A 23,555-nucleotide genomic window follows, 5' to 3' on the forward strand; every position below is an offset into this window, starting at 1 on the left:
AGTGAGATATAAACCACCCACTTCTTTTCTGGAATTGGAATAGGCAGAGCCCTCTGTTTTGAATCGCAGTAGTCTGCGTCAGGCGCCAGTATTTTTTTTTGTTTTGGCTCTGGCGGCTTCCCTTAGCCCGGTCCATTAGGCATCAAACTCCCTTCTCTTTTCTCTAATTCTATAACGATTTCTAGCTCGCTTAAGGCAGTTAATTCCCTGATGTTTGCCAATGGAGAATTGTAAATATTGTTTTCGGATTAAACGGTTAATTTCTTGATTTAATACTTTCAGAAGTACCAAACAAAGGTTTATGACACGGGGGCCAGTTGAGTTAGTACTTAAGTTTTTTATCTCCTTCATTTGTGCCTCAAAAAACTGTAGAATGTTTGGAGAATCTGAGCCCTGCCTTTCTACGTAACCTGTCTTCACCATCACACCTATCTCAATGGTATCTTTTGGGGTCCAAAAGGAACGGCCGTTAGCTTTATTAAAGACTACTGAGCCCTGGTCCAGGTTCCCTTGGTTCAATGCGGGTAAATTAAAACCAATTGTCAAACCAAATACACTGTGGTCACCCCATATTGACGGAGAGACCACTAAATTTTCACAGGCCCCAAACATTTGGTAGGAGACATTCACGTAGTCCAATAAGCTTTGTGTTTGATGGGAGGTAAAAGTAAAATCTACTGTTTTATCAAGTGGAACCCTACCATTTAAAATGACCAGGTCCATGCTTCTGATACTATCAAGCAAACGTAGACCCTGTTTGTCCGTTTTTATTTTATGAAGTAGGAGGGAATCTGGAATATGCCAAATTCCTCTTTATCTGAGTTGGCATAGATCTCCAGCGCAGAATTTAAAATTTTCACATTCAGATCTCCCACTAAAACAACCAAGTGGCATTCTTCCAGGATAGATATCCCATGAACATATATATGAGAAAAATGTACTTAACAAATGATCAAACTTTCTCCATGGAGGGATATATAAATTTGCCACCAAAAAGAAAATAAGGCTACCGGATTCTCCCAAATAAGATAGCTTGAGGCAGATACATTGATTTGTTAGATGGCGGAAGACTTTCTGATTCCAGTTCATTGTATTGTTAAGCAAGATGGATACCCCCCCATTAGCGTGACCCCTTTCGGAGTACTTGGCATAACAGAAAAAAAAGCCATCACAATCAAAATCTTTACACGCCCAGGTTTCCTGTAAACATATAATTGAGGGATTTCAGAAAATTCAATTTCTCATCTTTCTGACCTAAACTAGCCATATTCCAGGACAGAAGTACACCTCCATCGCTACCTCAAAGGACCACTTCTTTCTACCACGGGGCAGTTGGTATTCAAGGATTTAGCGAACCAACTCCACTGAGCCAAATCGTCATCTATGTCTGTGTCCTGATAAGTGCCAATGGCATCTGACACCAAGTTTATTGAACAACCCTTTTTATCTAATGACACCTTAATCTTTAGACTATTACCCGATGGGAACTCTGAAGCGGGGCCCAAAGCGTCTAACACCACAGGATTTCCGGGCCTCTGTACTTTTGGGTACTGAAATGTAGGGCACAAAATGTGATGTTCTTTAGAATCTAATACAGGCATTAAATCCAGCCTCGGTTAAAAAAATTATCACAGTTTTGCAGGACCAAATTTGCCACAATCACAGAGCTAAAAGCGACCCTGGAATAAAAGAGTCTCTTGTGCAAGTTATTCTTCACAGACGAGATGTCCCTACTTTCCACCAGCTTTAGTGCCTCTATCTTAGAAAAGAGCTTGAGAATGAATCCTCTATTTACCAGGCAGAATTCACAGTCGAACAGCTAGATAAAATCAACAATGGAAGAGGAGACCTTCTGCATCCCATTATTATTCCATGCAACGCCCTGTGGGGGATCCATAGAGGCACTCTATCGCCAAAAATTGCAGCTTGTGCCTCCTCTTTAAACTGAGTAGTTAGATGAGATACTGTAGTGGTGATTGGGATATCTGAATTTCTGTTATGTAATATTGTTGTCCCTGAGGAAATTCTATTAGATCCCATCTGTAGGTTACCCTGTACATGAGACCCCACCTTTGAGCTTGCATCCATTCTGGCCCTCAATGCACTAGGTCATGTCTGAGGAATGACAGCCCCACCTCCCTTTACAACCCCCCCAGTCATGGAAGCAGGCGACTCACTGGTCTGAAGGGAATAAGGTACTTGTGGAGCCTGCAACACTGGGCTTGATGGAATATCTACCATTCCTGTTTCCCCCATATCCCCATCTAATCTAAAGTGTACTATAGTCAAATCTCTGGGTGCACCCTCCTCAACTGGCAATGTAGGACCTCCCTCCACCATTGTAATTTGGGGTTCACTCAATCGGGGATCTGTGGAAAATGCAATTTTTCCGTTTTACGTTTAGGGAATCGTCTTGTCTTTTTATGTTTCTTTTTCATATTATCCCCTTTAGGAGTTATTATGAGAGCTCCCTTATTCCTAGCTTTTAACCCCCCTTTCTCTGATTAAGTATGGGGATCACCCTGAGAGGAGGATGGGGGTGGAGCATCCCCCTTCATCTCTCCCCTACCTTTTTGCCCTGCATAGCTCCTGCTTTTCCCATATTTCTTGTTATCCATACGGCTCCCCCTTTTTCCCTTGATAACCAAGGGGTAAGGTTTTAGTGTGACATTTCCCAGAGGAGGGCCCACTGAGGACTCCCAAAAGAGTGAACTTAAACAAAGCTCTTCCTTGTCAAGATTGCACGAAGGTTAAAAGGGGGGTACTAGAAAAAGGGGTATTCCTGCTTGGACAGATGCATCACTCAACTCTCTCCGGAGAGCAGGAGAAAGAGGCCTAGCATCTGTCTGTTCCCTCAATTGAATACATATCTTAGGCAAATAGTTAAATATGCCAGTTTTTAATAACATTTGTGCTTCGAACAACAGTACAGAGATCATCTCAAACATATGGTTCGAACTCAATACAGATTTCTCCAGTAAAGATAGAATGGAAACTAGTGTTCTTTCAATGCAGTCCAAATATTCGGAGGGCACATCATGCTTCTCGTTTTCCTTTCCCAACTTCACTTGAGAACAAGGCAAAAAAACGTCATGTACAACTAGTGCATCACGATCAGACTCCAAGGAAGTACCAGTCAGATGACTTGAACTACAATATAAGAAAGGCAATGAGAGTCATCTGGTATAAGAGCTTACTATTGGTGTATTCTTCTGCCTGAATCTACTCTTGGTATAGCCATCTTTGCCAACTTGGTCATAAGGGACTTCCCAACCCCTTGATTGTACTTCTCCATCAATATCGGGGAGTGTAAAGTCTTCTCTTTGATCAAGATTACTGCAGGCAGTTGCCTTCTCATCCGTAACCAGAACAATTCCACCTGAGACCTCCCGGGGGCCTCTGGTAAGCCCAAGTACACAGTCAGTGCTTGATCCCTTGTCAGCGCCATCCTGTTCTGAAGAGACGTGCTGTATATTCTGCTGTCTCCGTTTGGTTGAGTGGCGGGCGCATGAACCGGCGCCCATATTTGAAATTAGAGGTGGAACCAATAGCTGCCCTCTTGAGTCGACCTCCAGTCCAGAATTTGTCGGAGTCGTCTGGGTCATAGCCCCTTCGCAGTGCCTTGTATGGCCCCCCCGAGAGGCCACAAGGAATCCTCTGTGCTTCCCCTGAGGATAGATGAGGTGAAGTTATTAAGATGGGCTTAAGGAGCAAGCCTTCTTGGCCTTCTTGGCCCAGTATTGCCTCCACAGGAGCAGACCGGGGAGTTTTGAAGAAGTAGCCAGTGATGGCTGGTTGAGCTTTATAACAGAGATGCTGTAAATGTCTGGACCCACTATACGATCTCCTTTATCTACGTCTTGAAGACCAGGAAAGAACACGGCCTGAGCATAATTTTTTAGCAGACATCACACGCTGGTGTACTTAAATGACAGAAGGGACAGACTCTCGCCTACACACAGATCACTTGCTGGAAAATCAACCCCAGTGGTGACTACAGAGCCCCAGCTCCCTACTGTTGGCAGACACAGGCACGCGAGGCAAGTAGAATAGAGATGGGGCTGCCTTCAGTGCCTACAATCCAACCAGAGCTCCCCCACACGCTCCGTTGATCCGAGGCAGATAGAGACCGGTAACAGGGCAGGAAGGAACAAATCCAGTGAGTCCCGGGAGTCCCTGCGACGCTTCGTTGAACCAGGGAGAACAATCTCGCAGGTCAGAGGCCCGCAGCCCGTACCCGCACCGCGCTCCGAAGCTGCTCTTGCTTCGGGACCGTGCAGGAAATACCGGACCGGATCCTCAAGATTGTCTGGACTCTCTGGCACAGACAGCACACAAACAAAACGATTCCAAGCCAAAGAAACGGGAGTCAGGGCTAACTGTCAGGAGGTTTGGGCAGTTGGGGGAATCAATATTGGTGCAAGTATTAGTGCAAGTGCAGTTAGTCGGGTAGAGGAACGGCACTCCCTCACCTTGTGCGTGCAACTCCCGGCTCCCAGCTTGGCTCCTCTCTTCTCCTCTTCTGCTCCTCAGCACCTGACACCTAACACCTGGGGACAGGCTCAATCATGTGCCGTGGCACAGGCTGCCCCAAATCCCCCAGCAGCAGCTGCTGGCAGATTCCACAGATTCCACTAAAATCCACTAAAATCAGGAAGATGCCAGTGAACATCTGCGAGGTCACGGGGCCAAGACGGAATTAGGCTAAGCACCGCAAATACGGCAAGTACCTTGAGGGGCTTGAGGCCCGGTGGTAGTAGTAGCAGGGTCAAAGCAGCGGGGAACGGTGCGCCGTTCTCCAGCGCCTCGTGCTGCTCACCATCTCACATGCAGCGTCAAGCAGCAGAGTCTCAGGGTCTCTCAGGGTCTCTAGTGACACATGAATAGTAACGGCGTTACTTTTTGGGGTCCTGCTACAACGATCTGGACTCTCAGGCTAATTGCTGAGAAGACTCCGCAGGATCCTATTCATGTGTCACTCTGGGGATTACATTGAAATTGTGTACATAGTGTCTTATGTTGAAATAAATGTTTGAGTGTGAATGGATGAGAAGATGCATGTGTATGATGAGAGGTTGATGTGGGGTTTTTATATAAAATGTATTTATTGATCCATGTACTGTTTAAATAATCTGATGAACCTATGGATCATGTTATCAATTACTTTTGATTTAATGTATGTTAAGAAAATTGAGAAAAAAAGAAAATAAAGATTTTGTACACTTATTATGTGGAGTTGAATCTACCCTGTGACCTACCTGTCGCATGTTGGTGAGCTCAATGTTGCGTATTTGAATCTGCGGACCCTTTATGGGCCATTCCTACATATATTAATAGGGTTGACTTGTCCTCTTGCCATTGTGTCATTTTCCCCTGTAGTCTGCCCTACATTCTTCCCAGGGGGCCCCTTTTGTATTGGTGTAAGCTAACCTATGGACAGGGCCACTGGAATTATACGGCAAGGGGGGACAAAAAATGCAGCAAGTGGGGTTGGGTGAATCATGTAGCAAGAATAAATAAATTATGCCTTGTAATGAGGCACATTTTGTGATATTATTACTGTAATTTTTAAATTTGTTGACACTGTCTAGGCATTAGTTGCACTTCATTAGTACCAGTTTAACACCTAGGTATAGCAATAATCAACAGAAAGGTGACAAGTCGACCTTTGAAAAGGTCTATCCACTGTGCAATAATACGTGTCACTATTTTAGTACCCTTTGAACTATTTGAGCTACAAACAAACTTTTTTTGTTAAACTGCAGATTATGTAGCAGAGGATGGATTCTGTGGCAAATGCGGCACATTCATAATTTTGTAAAAAATGCCATTGCAATTACATGTTTCCAGTGGTCTTGCCTATGGCGATGTCCTCATATGTGCATAATTTGTACATATACCGCCCCTAGATAAATTGACACAAAAGTACAATGTGATAGTAAAGCTGCCCTGCTTCACTTGTTCTTTCACGTAATCAGCATTCCGATTCAGAGGAGGCTGCCAAGAACACAAAGGACACCGCCATCCACAACGTTGTTTAATTTACAGCACACGGTGTAGGACGAGCAACATTGTAGACTCTTTATGAAGTCTGAACTTCTGAACATTCGCCATATAGAAATAGATTTTTTCATGTGCTGTGCATGGACCTAAACGCTCACTCCCTCATAGTTTTTCAGTGACAATATGGAAGTCGTCAAGAAGAGCCCCTTCTGTTTTTCGCACAGACTGAAGAACCCTTGGATCCACCAGTAATTTGTGAATGAGTTTCCCTTGGTTAGAACCTAGGCATTGCCATTTCTTGTCTCCCCTGTCCTGATAAGGCCCGAATCAATGGCTAAAACGTGTTGACCTTTCATCATGTAAATGTACAGGAATTTATATAGCGCAACTCACCGAGCGGTTTCTAAGCGCTTGCTTAGGGAACCCGTCCTGGTATTCCCCTGTGAGATAACCCCGGCAGGGTATCCGCAAGGTGAAAGCCAGGCATCCTGCCACGAGGGACCGTTGTGGAGATTAAGCAAGCTATTGCCCAGAGTCGCAGAGTGTGAACCCGTGAATCGAGTAGGCACCGGAGCGAGAATTATCGAGTCCATGGACATTTTAGGACTCAAGACCCCACTGAGCCGGTAATTGAACCCTGTGTCCCGGGCTGACCTCTGCTTCCAGGTCTGCCCCCTCTAACCAGTGAGCCACACTTCTCCACTCCATGGAGGAGTCTGACAGACTGTGATTAATTAATAAAAGATTGCAATTACACTTTTCTCGTACCAAGCGCAGGGTGTATCGATTGTGTAATGGACTACCTCATTTTATCTCTCGGATTGCTGTTTTTGAATTATGTTCTTTGTATACTTTTAGCATGCGTTTGTAAAGACAACGGGTAGGAAGGATTGGCTATTTGTATATGTTTGTATTCATGTATATGTTTTGTATGTATCCTTATGTGTGTCCAGTGGTATAAAACAGATAAATATATGCTTTAACAACCACTTTAGGAGAGTGTATTGGTTTGATATAAATTAAATAATTGTAGAGATTGATGACTCATTGATAAGGACTAATTTGTTTTTTTCTCTACAGAAGTGTATATGTATTAGTTCCCCTGCATCACTGTTCGTTTCCAGAGTGTATCACTTGTCAACAGGTGCGCCCTGTGCAGTTAAGAGCGATAAGGTGGGGACTCAACAGAGGACACAGAATGAAAATTAAATAAATAATACATTTTCCCTTGTAGTCATCTATCGAATCCCCGCCTGTTCCACAACTCTTACCTGCAAGAGCTGCACCTTCTTGTCACTGACTACATTTTAATTGGTACACAGTCAAAATATCGAGTTTTAAATTTCGATCTACCAAAATATCATGTTTGAAATTTCGAAGGTGCAGAATATCGATGTCAAGAATATCGTTGGACAGAATATCGACCCTAAGGTAATTAATATTGAAATTCTTTATATCGATGTAAGTAATATCGAAGTTAGTAATATCGATAGCATATATATCGATGTAACTAATTTCGATGACACTAATATCGATATTTGTATAATTTTTTTTGTTTTTTATTATGTATGTGTTATATGTTTTAGTTAAGTATTTAAAATAAATTATATTATAGGTGTATTAATTTTATATATTAATAAATTTATTTATAAGTAAATTATATGTTTTAGTACTGGAGCGGGTTGTGGGTTTATAGGGGAATAGGGTGGGAAGTAATTTAATTATAATTAATAAAGTATTTTTTATGAATAATTTATTTTGTAATTAATTATTAATTGGCAATTAATTATTTTAATTGATAAATTAATTATGTAATTGGTAATTAACGTTAATTTTAATTAGATGTTTTGTTTTAGTACCAGAGCGGGTTGTGGGTTTATAGGGGAATAGGGTGGGAAGCAATTTAATTGTAATTAATAAAATATTTATTTATGTATAATTTATTTTGTAAATAATTATTAATTGGCAATTAATTATTTTAATTGATAAATTAATTATTTAATTGGTAATTAATGTTAATTTTAATTAAATGTTATGTTTTAGTACCGGAGTGGGTTGTGGGTTTATAGGGGAATAGGGTGGGAAGTAATTTAATTGTAATTAATAAAATATTTTTTATGTACAATTTATTTTGTAATTAATTATTAATTGGCAAATAATTATTTTAATTGATCAATTAATTATTTAATTGGTAATTAATGTTAATTTTAATTAAATGTTATGTTTTAGTACCTGAGCGTGTTGTGGGTTTATAGGGGTATTGGGTGGAAAGTAATTTTATTGTAAATATATAATTATTTATACATTTTTAGTCATGGATAAATCATGTATTAAATAAATATTAATTGGTAATTAATTATTTTAATAGATAAATATTTTTAAAAATGTCAATTAATATTTGTAATTTGTAAACATTTTTAATAGCTAGAAAAATTAATTAATTAATTGTTAAACATTTTTTTAAAAAAATATTATTAGTATAATGTATTTTAATTTTTAATATTGATTTAAATTTAAATAATATTTTATTGTTATGATAAATAATTTATTCTTTAATATTTATTATTTGGTGAGTAATATTTAATAATTATTATTTATTGGTGTTTGTTGTTAATTTATTGTCAATTAATTATTCAAATGTAATTGGTTTTTATTAATTATTAATTGTTTTTTTATTGATGTTGATGTATTTGAAAAATTGATTATACATTTTTTCAAATATAAACATTATTTAGAAGTATGTTAAAATGAAAATCTATGTTATTAAACGCTTTCCCTACTGTTGCACTCTTTGGAGTTGGAATAGTAATTTTTCCCCCTATGCTATCCAAAGCTTTCCCTACTGTTGCACTCTCTGGAGTGGGAATAGTAATTTTACCCCCTACACTATCCAACGTATTCCCTACTGTTGCACTCATTGGAGTGGGAATAGTCATTTTTACCTACCCGCTATCCAACGCTTTCCCTACTATTGCACCCACTGGAGTGGGAATAGTAATTTTTACCCGTACGCATTCCAACGCTTTCCCTACTGTTGCACTCACTGGAGTGGGAATAGTAATTTTTACCCACCTGCTATCCAACGCTTTCCCTACTGTTGCACCCTCTGGAGTGGGAATAGTAATTTTAACCCCTACACTATCCAACACTTTTCCTACTGTTGCAGCCACTGGAGTGGGAATAGTAATTTTTACCCGTACGCTATCCAACGCTTTCCCTACTGTTGCACTCACTGGAGTGGGAATAGTAATTTTTACCCACCCGCTATCCAACGCTTTCCCTACTGTTGCACTCTCTGGAGTGGGAATAGTCATTTTACTCCCAACACTATCCAACGCTTTCCCTACTGTTGCACCCTTTGGAGTTAGAATAGTAATTTTTACCCTTACGCTATCTAACGCTTTCCCTACTGTTGCACTCACTGGAGTTGGAATAGTAATTTATACGCTTACGCTATCCAATGCTTTCCCTACTGTTGCACTCACTGGAGTGGGAATAGTAATTTTTACCCAGCTGCTATCCAACGCTTTCCCTACTGTTGCACTCTCTGGAGTGGGAATAGATATTTTTACCCACCCGCTATCCAATGTTTTCTCTACTTTTGCACTCTCTGGAGTGTCAATAGTAATTATTCTCCCTACACTATCCAATGCTTTCGCTACTGTTGCACCCTTTGAAGTTGGAATAGTAATTTTTACCCTTACGCTATCCAACGCTTTCCCTAATGTTGCACGCATTGGAGTGGGAATAGTCATTTTTACCTACCCGCTATCCAACACTTTCCCTACTGTTGCACCCACTGGAGTGGGAATAGTAATTTTTACCCGTACGCTATCCAACGCTTTCCCTACTGTTGCACTCACTAGAGTGGGAATAGCAATTTTTACCCACCCGCTATCCAACGCTTTCCCTACTGTTGCACTCTCTGGAGTGGGAATAGTAATTTTACCCCCTACACTATCCAACGCTTCCCTACTGTTGCACCCTTTGGAGTTGGAATAGTAATTTGTACCCTTACGCTATCCAACGCTTTCCCTAATGCTGCACTCATTGGAGTGGGAATAGTCATTTTTATTTACCCGCTATCCAACACTTTCCCTACTGTTGCACCCACTGGAGTGGGAATAGTAATTTTTGTTCCTGTACGCTATCCAACGCTTACCCTACGGTTGCACTCACTGGAGTGGGAATAGTAATTTTTACCCACTCGCTATCCAACGCTTTCCCTACTGTTGCACTCTCTGGAGTGGGAAAAGTAATTTTACCCCCTACACTATCCAACGCTTTCCCTACTGTTGCACCCTTTGGAGTTGGAATAGTAATTTTTACCCTTACGCTATCCAACGCTTTTCCTAATGTTGCACTCATTGGAGTGGGAATAGTAATTTTTACCTATTCGCTATCCAACACTTTCCCTACTATTGCATCCTATGGAGTTTGAATAGTAATTTTTAGCCTTACGCTATCCAATATAATTTATATTTATTTATGTATTTTATAATATTTTTATTATGTTACATAATGTTGTGTTTAATTAATTTTTTTAATATTGAAAGTATATTTCATTGGTTTTATGTATTAAATATAAATATTTATTATTATTTATGTTATTATTTTATGAGTGTTGATGTATTTGTAATTTATAGTATTTGTTAATATTTTTAAATTAATTTAAAAAATAATAAATATTATAATTAATTAAATATATATTACATATTGAATGTTTAATTTTAATTAAATGTTTAACATTAAATTTGTATTATTTATTCATTTTAAACATTCTAAAATATTTTTACATAAGTTTAAATTATATAAAAGTATTATTTAATTTATATTTCTTTTTTTAATAACAAAAAAACGATATATTTAATTACGATATTTTTAACATCGATATTTTAGTTTCGATATTTTTGTACTTACCATGTTTTAGATAGGGTGTCGATATACTTACCTTCGATATTCCAGCGTCAATATTTTGTCTGTTGATATCCTGTCTCTCGATATTCTGTCAGAGATTCATTTTAGTTAGCATAGGAGTTAAGGAACTCCCTCCAGAGTTAAAGAACACCCTCCAGACAACTATGTGTCCAAATCTCATAGTGAACTGCTGGTAAAACATCTAAGGTGTCAATTGTCTTGCAGGAGAGATCATTGATTAATCTCAGGTTAATGTTTGAATCATCCAAAATAGAGGGTTAATATGTGTAAAGCAGGGCCTAATGTATGGTTCAACAATTTGTACTATATAAAAGTTTTCTGAGTAAATTAATGCAGTTGGTGCTGAGATCATTGGTCACAAGTTAAAATCCTCGTAAAGTAACTGAGTGAACTAGACACCAACTGAGAGTCACTACCCGTAACCTGCAAAGAAGCTAAGGGCCCCATTAGGATGACGGGCGGACATTGTCCGCCCGCCACCCTATCGTAGAACGGGACTGGCCGTCATAAGGGCGGGGGTCCCATGGGGGGAATTAGGATGTGCCCGCCACAGTGGCGGGCACATCCTGTAGTTTTAGCATTGTGACGGGCGGTGCACTCTGCACCGCCCGCCACAATGTTAAAAATGCTTTTTTGCATTTGCATATGCAAATGTAGGGGGTACCATGTGCCCCCCAGACAGTGGCGCCAACCTGGGGGCCCTGCAGGGGGCCCCCGCAGCAATCACCGCATGCCTTTCCGTGGCGGCATTGCCGCCGCGGAAAGGCCCACACATGTTGCCATCGTAATATGGCTGGCGGTGTCCTTTGGACACCGCCACCATATTAATCTATTACCGCCGCGGTCGCAAGGTGACCGCCGCGGTAAAGCGGCAGACGGTCTTTCCGTCCGCCATTGTCCCCTCCGCCATCCTAATAAGGCGGAGGGGAAAACGAGAGTGGTTGTCGGGCGGATTGCCTCCGCCTGGGTGGTGGTGGCCACCGCCACCCTGGCGGAGGCAATCCGCCCGATATCCTAATGGAGCCCTTAATCTTTCATAATCCTAAAGTTGCAAAATGAGTTCAGTTGGGTAATACAAACACCTATTATCAAGTGCCAAGGGACAGCTAGGTGACTGTTGGATGATACATAAACATGAGGCAACCTGTAGGACACACGTTCAAAACTAGGATTCATCCTTCCAAGGTAAGTATCATTAATAGCGAAAGCAATGCTTCAAGCTTCTCAAAAGAAGGCCCTAGTAACAAGTCTAAACTACTTGGTTTAAGGATACATAGAATCAAAGAGAGAACTAGATAAATGGAGGGATGAATTTAATGAGACTCAGAGGCAGTGAAAGACATATTCCTACTTTGTAACAAAGCGAGAGAGACAGGGTCTGTGTTCAGTAAAAGAACTTTGTGCTGTGTCCAGCAGAAAATGGCTGTGCCACAGGAACATTACGGATGTCTGAGCCATTGTGGCATTGCATGATTAATGCCTTTAATAAACTGACACTGCAGGCTACTGTGACACGAAAAATAACTGCCCTTCAACATTACAAGAATAACTATTCTGACACTGGCTATCATACTACAGTCAATGTATTCCGTGGACTGCAACATTCACTGAATAGTATTCTATGATTCATTGGGTTCAGTGACAAAATAATTCAACTGAAAATATCATCCTACTAAAAAATATTGTGACAGAAATATCGATAAAAAAATGATCGTCATTCTATCTTTATAATATAAATGACAAAAATATAGGATTAAGAATATCGCTGTCACTAATATCGTTCTACCAAAAATCATTTTTTTAAATGTGTATAAATATTAAACAATAAATATTAAAAAGTAACAGTAAAAGAATTTTTAAAATTATATATTTAATTAATTTCACATTAAATAGTACTATTATAGTTATTTACAAAATTTTAATACATGTATATATACTAATTTGTTTACATTCATTTACCAATATCTAAATAAAATGCTATTGTACAAATATTTTCAATTTATATTGTCATTTAATAGTTTATTTTAAATGTCATACTATAACAAATACTTATATACCAAATAACAAAAAACAAATATAAAACAATGTCATTACAAATGAAACAGTAACAACATAAAAAAATACAATTTAGAAAAAATAATACATGTTAAAAAAATTATAATTATTATAATTCTAAGTACACAAAAAATAATAATATATATTCTAAAAAATAGAAACTAAACTATAAAAGTCCACAAATAATTAATATACTATTCCCACTCCAATGTATACAACAGTAGGGAAAGTGTTGGACTCAGGAGGGATAAGATTTACTATTCCCACTCCACGCAATGCAACAGTAGGGAAAGTGTTGGATTGTGGAGGGGTAAAATGTACAAGCCCCACTCCAGTCAGTGGAACAGTAAGGAAATTGTTAGATTACTGAGGGTTAGAATGTAATATTTCCTCTCCACTCAATTGATCGTAGGTCAAGTTTTGCATTGCAATTCACTATTCCCACTCCAGTCAGTGCAAAAAGAGGGAAAGTATTGGCTTGTGGAGGGGTAAAATGTACTATTCCCACTCCGATAAATGCAACAGTAGGGAAAGGGTTGGATTGCGTAGGGGACAAATTACTATTCCTACTCCAGTCATTGTAAAAGAAGGGAAAGTCTAAGGGCCTGATTACAAATCTGGCAGCCTTCAGACCACCAGGCTTGCGGTGACGCAGGAGTGGTGGTCCACTGTTTTGCCGTTTGCGAAGTTCACAGTTGTATCGGCGATGGACCGCCTGCTGCATCAGGGAACAGTGGTTCCCTGGCGGTGGTGCAGGAGCACCATAATGCAATATGCTGAGCGGGGACTGGTGCTGTCCCACTCAGCATATTTTGAGATCCGGCTTCACCAGCCCTTTCATGGCAGAGCCCTGCCCTGAAAAGACTGGTGGAACAGCAACAAAGGGGGCCCTATAGGGCCCCCATGTATCCCCCGCCGTGGGGATACATTTGGGGGCACAACATGTGCCTCCAGTCTGTATCCCCATAAAAGTCCCAGCATGGCATGGACGTGCTGGAACTTTTTTGCCGTTCCTATTGGGGTGCCTTTTTTCCAGGCACCCCCATAAGAAAGGTCAAAGGACCGCCGACCATATCACTAGTTGAACTCATGCTAAACAAGGTCAACTAGTGATACGGTCAGCAGTCCTTGCGCTAGTTTGGCGCAGAGGAGCCGGGGTTGAGCCGTCGCCACTGCAGCAAACTCGTAATTGGGCCCTTAGATTGTGGAGGGGTAAAATGTACAATTCCCACTCCATTCAGTTCATCAGTAGGGAAAATGTTGGATTGCGGAGGGGTGAAATTTAGTATTCCCACTCCAATCAGTGCAACAGTAGGGAAAGTGTCAGATTGCAGAGGGGTAACATTTACTTTTCTCACTCTAGTCTGTGCAACAGTAGGGTAAGTGTTGGATTACAGAGGTTTAAGTTTTACTATTCCCACTGCAGTCAATGCAACAGAAGGCAAAGTGTTGGATTGCGGCGGGGCAATATTTATTACTCCAACTACAGTTGGTGCAACCTTAAAAAATACAATAATTCACTTCAAGAAAATAAAATAAGTCCAAACTATACTAAACATCATAAAATATAAATATTTAAATGTAAAATGCATATATATATATATATATATATATATATATATATATATATATATATATATATATATATATATATATATTTCTAAATACAAAATTACATATTTATTACAATGTTTAATACATATCATAGATTAATACAAATAATATTTCAATTTAAATACTAAACTATAGGCTTGATTACAATGCCGGTTGGACTGCATTCCACGGCCCGTCGGATGCGGTCCGACCGCCAAAGGTCTCTTTAGAAGTGGTTGGTTCAACCACGGATTACGATGCATCCAGCCTGCACTCCGACCGCTGACAGATTAACGACTCCGATAGCCGTCCTCCGACCGCTTAGTTGGCAGTAAGAGAGGACAGCAGCCAAAGAGCCTTACAGGGAGATCCGAGTGCTGCCCGGATTATGATGTGGGTTTCCAAAGACCCGACCATGGATGTCCAACCACTGCCTCAAGTCGTCGGAAACAAAGGAAAAGGGGTAAATATTCACCTGATTCCCTTTCTCCCATGCAGATTCTGGCGTGGATCCCTTCGTCCAAGTCTCCCTTACACTTCAGCAGCTACACCCCAAAGAGAATGGTCCTGTGGCCGGCGAACTCCTGGTAATTCCTCATGTGGCATGTATCCTCATTAACTGGACTGTGCACATATTGCCATACTCCAGCAATGGGGAACATGGTGCACAAGGCATTTTGTCGCATGTGTCATGCATGTGTGCACACCTGCACATATTTCCTGTGCATTTATACCCACTTGCAGTGACATGTCCGGGGTGCGGGGCACCATTGACAATGAGACCTTCGGAGTAGCAGCGGTTGCATCGTAAAACGGCGGGAGGAGCTTTCTTGGCCTTGGAGGTTGGTCTAGATGCAGGGATGGGCGGGCCCAGGAGCAGGAAGAATCGGGAGAGGATAATGTGAAGTAAGTCAATCAATCAATCAAGCATTCATATAGCGCACTACTCACCCAGAGGGTCTCAAGGCGCTTGGGGGGGGGGTACGCTACTGCTCGGACAGCCAGGTCTTGAGCTGCTTCCTGAAGGCGAGGTGGTCTTGGGTCAGGCGGAGGTGGGTCGGGAGGGAGTTCCAAGTCTTGGCGGCCAGGTAGGAGAAGGACCTTCCTCCTGTGTTGACTCTTCGGATGCGGGGGACGGCGGCGAGGGCATGGCTGGTCGATCGAAGCTGACGTGTGGGAGTGTAGAAGTTCAGGCAGCTGTTGAGGTATCTTGGGCCTTGGTTGTGTAGGGCTTTGTGTGCGTGGGTGAGGAGACGAAAGGTGATTCTCTTGTTGACCGGGAGCCAGTGCAGGTCTCTTAGGTGTCCGGAGATGTGGCTGTGTCGGGGGATGTTGAGGATGAGTCTTGCTGAGGTGTTCTGGATCCGCTGGAGTCTCTTCTGGAGTTTGGCAGTGGTTCCGACGTAGAGGGAGTTGCCGTAGTCCAGTCGGCTGGTGACGAGGGCCTGGGTAACCATCTTTCTGGTCTCGGTGGGGATCCACCGGAAGATCTTACGTAGCATGCGCAGGATGTTGAAGCACGACAAGGAGACAGCGTTGACTTGTCTGGTCATGGAGAGGGAGGAGTCCAGGATGAAGCCCAGGTTGCGTGCGTGGTCTGTCGGCTTGGGTGCGCTGCCCAGGGCAGGGGGCCACCAGGAGTCATCCCAGGCGGAGGGCGAGGAGCCCAGGATGAGGACCTCCGTCTTGTCCGAGTTCAGCTTCAGGCGGCTGTTCATCATCCACTCGGCTACGTCTGTCATCCCTTCGTGTAGGTTGGCTCTGGCGGTGGCGGGGTCGTTGGTGAGGGAGAGGATCAGCTGGTTGTCGTCGGCGTAAGAGATGATGTTGAGGTTGTGTTGGCATGCGATGGCCGCAAGGGGGCTCATGTAGACATTGAAGAGGGTGGGGCTGAGCGAGGAGCCTTGAGGAATGCCGCATATGACTTCGGTGGCTTCTGATCTGAACGGGGGGAGGCGGACTCTCTGTGTTCTTCCGGCGAGGAAAGAGATGATCCATTCTATAGCCTTCTCCTGGATTCCGACGTTGCAGAGGCGCTGCACTAGGGTGCGGTGGCAGACAGTGTCGAATGCCGCGGAGAGGTCCAAGAGGATGAGGGCCGCTGTTTCCCCGTTGTCGAGCAGGGCTCGGATGTCATCAGTGGCGGCGATGAGGGCGGTCTCGGTGCTGTGGTTGGCCCAGAAGCCAGACTGCGAGCGCTCGAGGGATCCGTTCGTCTCGAGGAAGGCGGCCAGCTGCTTGTTGACGGTCTTCTCGATGACTTTGGCCGGAAACAGGAGGAGCGAGATGGGGCGGTATTTTTTGAGTTCGGTGGGATCCGCTGATGGTTTCTTCAGTAGAGCGCTGAGTTCGGCGTGCTTCCAACTCTACGGGAAGATGGCGGTGTCGAAGGAGGTGTTGATGATGTCCCGCAGGTGGGTGCGATGACAGCGTCGGCCTTGTTGAAGACGTGGTGCGGGCAGGGGTCGGTTGGAGATCCGGAGTGGATGGAGTTCATCGTGCGACGGGTTTCTTCGGTGTTGATCGGGGTCCAGGCGCAGAGGGTGGTGGCGGGGGTGCAGGTGCGGTCGTGGGGTGCATTGGTTGCGTGATGAAGCTGTTGTGTATGTCTGCGATCTTGTTGTGGAAGTAGAAGGCGAGGGAGTTGCAGAGGTCTTGTGATGGGGTGATGTCGTAGTTTCCGGCGTTGGAGAGCTCTTTGACGATGTTGAAGAGTTCCTTGCTGTTGTGTGCGTTGTTGTCCAGTCATTCCTTGAATGCGGTTTTCTTGGTGGTATGGATCAGTTGGTGGTGTTTTCGAGTGGCGAGCTTTAGGGTGGTCATGTTGTCTGGTGTTGGGTCTCTGCGCCAGGCTCTCTCGAGGGCTCGGCAGTTCTTCTTGGAGCTCTAGAGTTCGTCGGTGAACCATGGTGCTTTCTTACTGTCGGGTCTGCTAGGCGGGGTCCTCAGGGGGGCGAGGTCGTCTGTGCAGTTGCTGATCCACTTTGTGAGGTTGTTGGCGGCCTGGCTGGGGTTCGCTGAGCTGGCGGGGGGTCCTGGCTCAGGGATGCGGCGAGCTGGTCGGCTGTGATCCTGTTCCCGCTTCTGCGCGCAACCTGTTGCTGGTGGTGGTGGATCGTGTTCTTTTTGAAGCTGAAGTGGACGCAGCTGTGGTCCGTCCAGTGGAGTCCGGTGGCGTGGCTGAAGGCGATGTCCTTGCTGGATGAGAAGACGGGGTCGAGTGTGTGTCCAGCGTAGTGGGTTGGGGTGGTCACCAGCTGCTTGAGACCGAGGATGGCGAGGTTGTCCAGCAGGGTGGTGGTGTTGCGGTCGTTGTTGTTTTCCAGGTGGAAGTAGAGGTCCCCGAGGAGGATGTAGTCAGCGGAGGGGAGGGCGTGCGGGCTGATGAAGTCGGCGATGTCTTCGCTGAATTGTGTGCGTGGTCCCGGGGGTCTGTAGATGAGGGTGCCTCTGAGGGTGGTCTTGGGGTCGGTGTGGATCTAGAAGTGCAGGTGTTCAGCGGTTGCGAGGGTGGGGGTGTCGTCCGTGTTGGTCGTGATGCGGATGGTGTTCCTGTGGATGATGGCGATGCCTCCTCCGGTCTGATTGCTGCAGTCCCTCCGGGTGATCTTGTATCCGTCCGGGATGGCGATGTCGGGTGCTGAGGAGGCGTTCATCCATGTTTCCGTGAGGAAGGCGACGTCTGGTGATGTTGTGTCGAGCAGGTTCCAGAGCTCTACGGCGTGTCTGTGGACGGAGCGGGTGTTGAGCAGGATGCACTTCAGGTGGTTGCTGCTGGTGCTCGGCTTGGTGGGTGCGGATGTAGTGCAGGACCGGATGCAGGAAAACTTGCAGGAGTGGCAGCTGAAGGGTCCGTGGGTGCGTCTCGGGGTGGCTCGGTAGCATCCGGGGATTCAACCGATGTTGAGTGCGTAGATTTCGGTGGCGTCGTAGGTCCGGCAGGCGGGCTGGTGTCTGCGGGGGCCAGAGGTCCGGGTGCTGGGCGCGGGCCAGGCGCTGACGGGTGCAGACGGGCTTACCTTTGGCGTGCCTTCGGCGCACAATCGGCACGCCCGCTGCGCATCAACGCTGCGCGATCGCGCGGTCGCCATTTATGGCGAAGTGCGAGGGAGGGAGGAGCAGCTGGGAGGCGGGAGCGGGGAGGGCAGAGAAGGAAAAGGGGGCGTGTCCGCTCTCACGGCGGGACAAACACAGAGAATAGGGGCAAAATACCTAAATTAGACAGCAAGGAAACAGATTAATAAAAAGAAAACACAGTTAATGCAGGAGACCACACCGAGCGACGGCGGGTGGCGTGCTCAGCAGGCAGGCTCAGCGAGGCTAAGGGCAGCGGCAGGCGGGGAGCACACGCTACAGCTGGTGGCCGTGCGGCACGGGGTGTCCTAAGAATAGGTCAGTGGGTCTGGGGCTGGGTTTGATGATGAGGTTTGGGGATGAGGTTTAGTTTTTAGGGTTCAGAGGGGTCGGTAGTGTATAGGGCTCGGGTAGTATTTAGGGCTTAAGTAGTTTTGGGGTAATATTTACAGCTCAGGGGGAGTCAGGTAGGGTTTAGGGCTCAGGGGGTCAGGTTAGTGTTTAGGGCTCTGGGGTTTGAGGTAGTGTTTAGGGTTTGGGGGAGGTCAGGGTAGATTTTAGGAGTCACAGGGTCAGGGTAGTGTTTGGGGCTCAGGTGTGGGGTCGGGGTAGTGTTTAGGGCTCAGGGCAGGGGGTTGGGGTGTGATCTTTGCCACACATCCCTTTACCAGCCATGCCTTTACCACGAAATTGCATGGGAAAGGCATGTGTGATAAAGGAATGAGTATTTTGACACATTCGTTGTTTGGGCCTCGTAGTTAAGGCATGTGTGGTTTAGCCATGCGTGCCTCTGTCCTACACCAACAATGATAGCTCGAACGAAGGCAGAGGGTGCTGTTGGTGAGGATAGAGGGACATGAATAGTTATGGCTGGGTCCGAACTCAGGAGCAACTCTGTGACCTAGCTTAAAGTCAGGTATTTCCAGCTCTCTGCTGCGATTTCTGTGTGATCTTGGCTATCTGGCTTTCTAGAGCTATATTATGTATGATGAGTCATGCAATGGAGTAGTGTAACACTGAAGATAGCACTGCTGTTAGAGACAGGAGTTCTTTATATTCTGTCACATGAAAGTGAGCTCGACTCTCTGAAATATGAACGTGTAACTGGTGTGTAGCCTGAGGCTCTGTGGGCTGTTTTCAAAACCTCAATTACCTATTTATGCTGGGGACAGCTCTGCTGCCTAAATCAAATGTGTGTGAGAGCTGTGGAGATTTTGAGATAAAATCGTAAACATATATTAAATGCAAGATTCGTTAGATTTTTATTGTGTACACACTGCAACTGCCAGCTGCCAACGTTTATCATGAGGGATGCTACAAACAATATTGTTACCTTAGTGGCCCATTGCTTGCAGCAAATAACCCTTCCCTCAATAAGAATGTGTCAAAATGCATAGTGGCTCAGTGAGTCGGCTTCAAAATAGTATTTTGTCTGAGGGCCCAATACCCATCCTCAGTCGTACCTCAGACTGATACCAGTTCTGAGAACACTATTTTGCAAATGTATTCATAAATACTCCTGTTTTCTGACCATTGCCCCAACGCATCGTACAATATTCTGCATATGCCTGAGGCAGCCAAGGTCTCCCATTATTCTGCAGCATCGGCTTAAAATGAGGTGACAGCCAGAAAGTAGTCTGTCTTCTGCTCACCTGTTTAGCACCTGCGGAGAGCTGTATTACAGCCTCACTCTGTTTCACTCCTCATACCTCACAGTCATCATTGACTAGAGGGCTGCTGCAGTCTTCAGGTCAGTGAGGAGACACAGGACATGAAATCCAAGCACAGCTTCTTTTACTCTTGACCGTTGCTGCAGGCTAACACGTGACATGACTGAAGGGAAAGCTCACTGCCAGACCACCATATCCTATGTGGGTCCACCTCATTCAATCAAGGGCTTCTATAGCGCAGCTATTCACCTGTGAGGGTCTCAAGGCGCTAGACCGCACCTAGATTCATACACCCAGCAGTGGATTCTGTGCCTCTTGCAGAATGGGATGCAGGCCCCTGAGTATCCCATGTCTCACAGATAGTCATTGGCATTAGGCAGAAAGGGGGCTCCTGATGTGTTAAGGACCCCCTGAACAGTTGGGGCCCCCACTGCTCTGCAAAGTCTGCAATTTGCATTTGTAAGACCCCTGCCACTTAGCCAGCCCATCTTAATGGGCCCGTACCCACTTAAACAAGCCATTGCAATGCAATCGGTTGCGCATTCCTGAAAGTTTGAGCTATTAGAGTTGCAAATAACAATGCAACAGCAATAACGCAAACTTTCAATAATGCAAAACCTAGTGCTCCAATACCTTTGGGTCGAGTAAGCGCTATACAAAACTGAAAAAAAGCAAAAGATTAGAAATCCACATTCCAGTGTGATAATAAGGTGTGTTCTAACAAAAAAAAATTCAAGCTGTGCATAAGGTACGTCTTGCTCTCATGAAGGGCTTACATTAAAAATAAAAAAGGCGGCTAAAAAGGGAGAAGTTGAAGGACACAAGTAACCAGTCCATGATCCAAGGAAGTGACAAACTCTTGAAGAGGAGGTAAAGTCCACACAAGCTAACAAATAACAAGCAACCAAGCAAATGAGTGGTATTGAAACCAACCAATGGTAAACAATGAATGCTCCAAGTTATCTGTAAACGGTATGGTATCTAGCAGCAGACAGCACATTCGCAGTCTAGGAGGTGAGAACTAATAAGCAGTGTCTGCCACCTGAATTCTGACCCTGGTGCGACATGCAGTGTTCTGAAGCTTATGCTTGAGCCCGAACTCACTCAAAGTAATCTTACCATCTGCAAGACTGAACTTTGACCCCTGTGGAGATTTAACCATAAAGCAGCACTGCTTACCAAAAATAAGAAGCTGTGGTTCAGTCCACAAGTAAATGGAGCGGATAGTTGCTTACCCACCTGACTCACACCACACAGACACCTGTCAGATCTATACAGGCCACGCCATTCCACTGGAGCGGTGACATTTGTAACAGTATTTATACTTTATGCAGCTCACAGTTCACTCAGAGAGATCTGTCTATTTTAAATCACAATTAGTGGGTGCTCCTATTTAAAAATGAACTGCCCACATTTATCCAACTCCAAAGCAGATGAAAGGAGGAGCCAAATATGCACATACCCAAACATGCCTGCAGGAGAGTGAGTCCACTGAACCATACATATTGCCAACTAGATGGACTGTGGTAATAAGCTATCCGCAAGGCACACTGGTCCAAGATGAATCTTCGCTGCTGGGTTCACTTCCTTCTTCCTGACGGCTGTGCGCCTGCTGAACTGGTGCAACAGATACACCTCCCATTCAAAGGGCAAGCTACGACTGTTGCTGGTATGCAGAAGCTTGCATACCCCACGCCAGTACGCATGTAGTCTGTGGCAGCTCCACAGCATGTGGACAAAACCTACCCCAGGTTCGGTGCATCTGGGGCACACCGCATCCACCCGGTGGAAATACCTATTGATGCCCTCCGGTGTAAGGTATGCCCTATGTCCTATGAACAACTAAATCTGTTAAAGCCTCATATTCCTGGGGATGCACACTGGTCCCTTCAATACCTGTTACCCCTCCCTGTCTTCTAATGGCCTCCACAGGTCAATTTCCCAGTTGTGCCGGAGAGATTCTAGTGTGATCACTGCATGTGTGCGTAAGGACGCCGTGAACCAGCGGATCAAATGTCTACCTCGCCCCATAACGTGAAGCTCTTGTAAGGTGAGAGGCTGATTAGGTTCTGTGGACATGTCCCCCCATTTAGCAGTCAGGGTTGCAACTAATGAGCAGTGCATGAGGAGCTGCCCCGGCGGCAGTCCCTCATCTTCCACTAATGAGTCATATGGCGCCAGCGAGCCATCCGGATACAGTTCTCCTAGAGCATGGGTACTCACAAACTTTCTCTCAGGGGCCAAAATTACAGTGTGGTTTGTGGCCTAGGGCCGCACCGGTGGGGGCGGGGTCAGTGAGAGAGGGGGCGGGGCTAGAGCTAAAAAAAAAACTGTGACCATGAGGTTGAACACAGGCCCCTGCAGTGGACGTCTTCGTCCACTGACCCACCAGATCCAGCATACACACATATCTTTCTCTCTCTCCCCCCTCTCTCTGTCTCCCTCTCTCTGTCTCCCTCCCTCTCTCTTCCTCCATCCCTCCAGGTCTCCTTGTCTCCCTCCCTCCAGGTCTCCCTGTCTCCCTCCCTCCAGGTCTCCCTGTCTCCCTCCCTCCAGGTCTCCCTGTCTCCCTCCCTCCAGGTCTCCCTCGCTCTCTGTCACCTTAGCTGCTTTGGAACGTCCAGCTCCAGTGCTGAACGTTCCATTGCGCAGGTGCAGCTGGAACGTCCAACGGCCGACGGCAGCACTCCCGAGGTAGTGGTACCGTCGGCCGTTGGTATAGGCGCAGCACTTAAGAGGCTAACTCCCTCGCTCTCTGTCTCCCTCGCTCTCTGTCTCGCTCTCTGTCTCCCTCGCTCTCTGTCTCCCTCGCTCTTTGTCTCCCTCGCTCTGTCCTCGCTCTCTGTCTCCCTCGCTCTCTGTCTCCCTCGCTCTCTGTCTCCCTCGCTCTGTCTCCCTCCCTCTGTCTTCCGCCCTCTGTCTCCCTCCCTCTGTCTCCCTCCCTCTGTCTACCTCCCTCTGTCTCCCTCACTCTGTCTCCCTCCCTCTGTCTCCCTCCCTCCCTCTGTCTCCCTCCCTCTCTCTTCCTCCCTCCCTCTGTCTCCCACCCTCTCTCTTCGTCCCTCCCTCTGTCTCCCTCCCTCCAGGTCTCCCTGTCTCCCTCCCTCCCTGTCTCCCTCCCTCCCTGTCTCCCTCCCTCTCTGCCTCCCTCCCTCTGTTTCCCTCCCTCTGTCTCCCTCCCTGTCTCCCTCTCTCTCCCTCACCCTCCTTCACTGTCTCCCT

This window comes from Lissotriton vulgaris, chromosome 1_2, assembly GCF_964263255.1.
Source record: "Lissotriton vulgaris chromosome 1_2, aLisVul1.2, whole genome shotgun sequence".
NCBI classification, from domain to species: Eukaryota; Metazoa; Chordata; class Amphibia; order Caudata; family Salamandridae; genus Lissotriton; species Lissotriton vulgaris.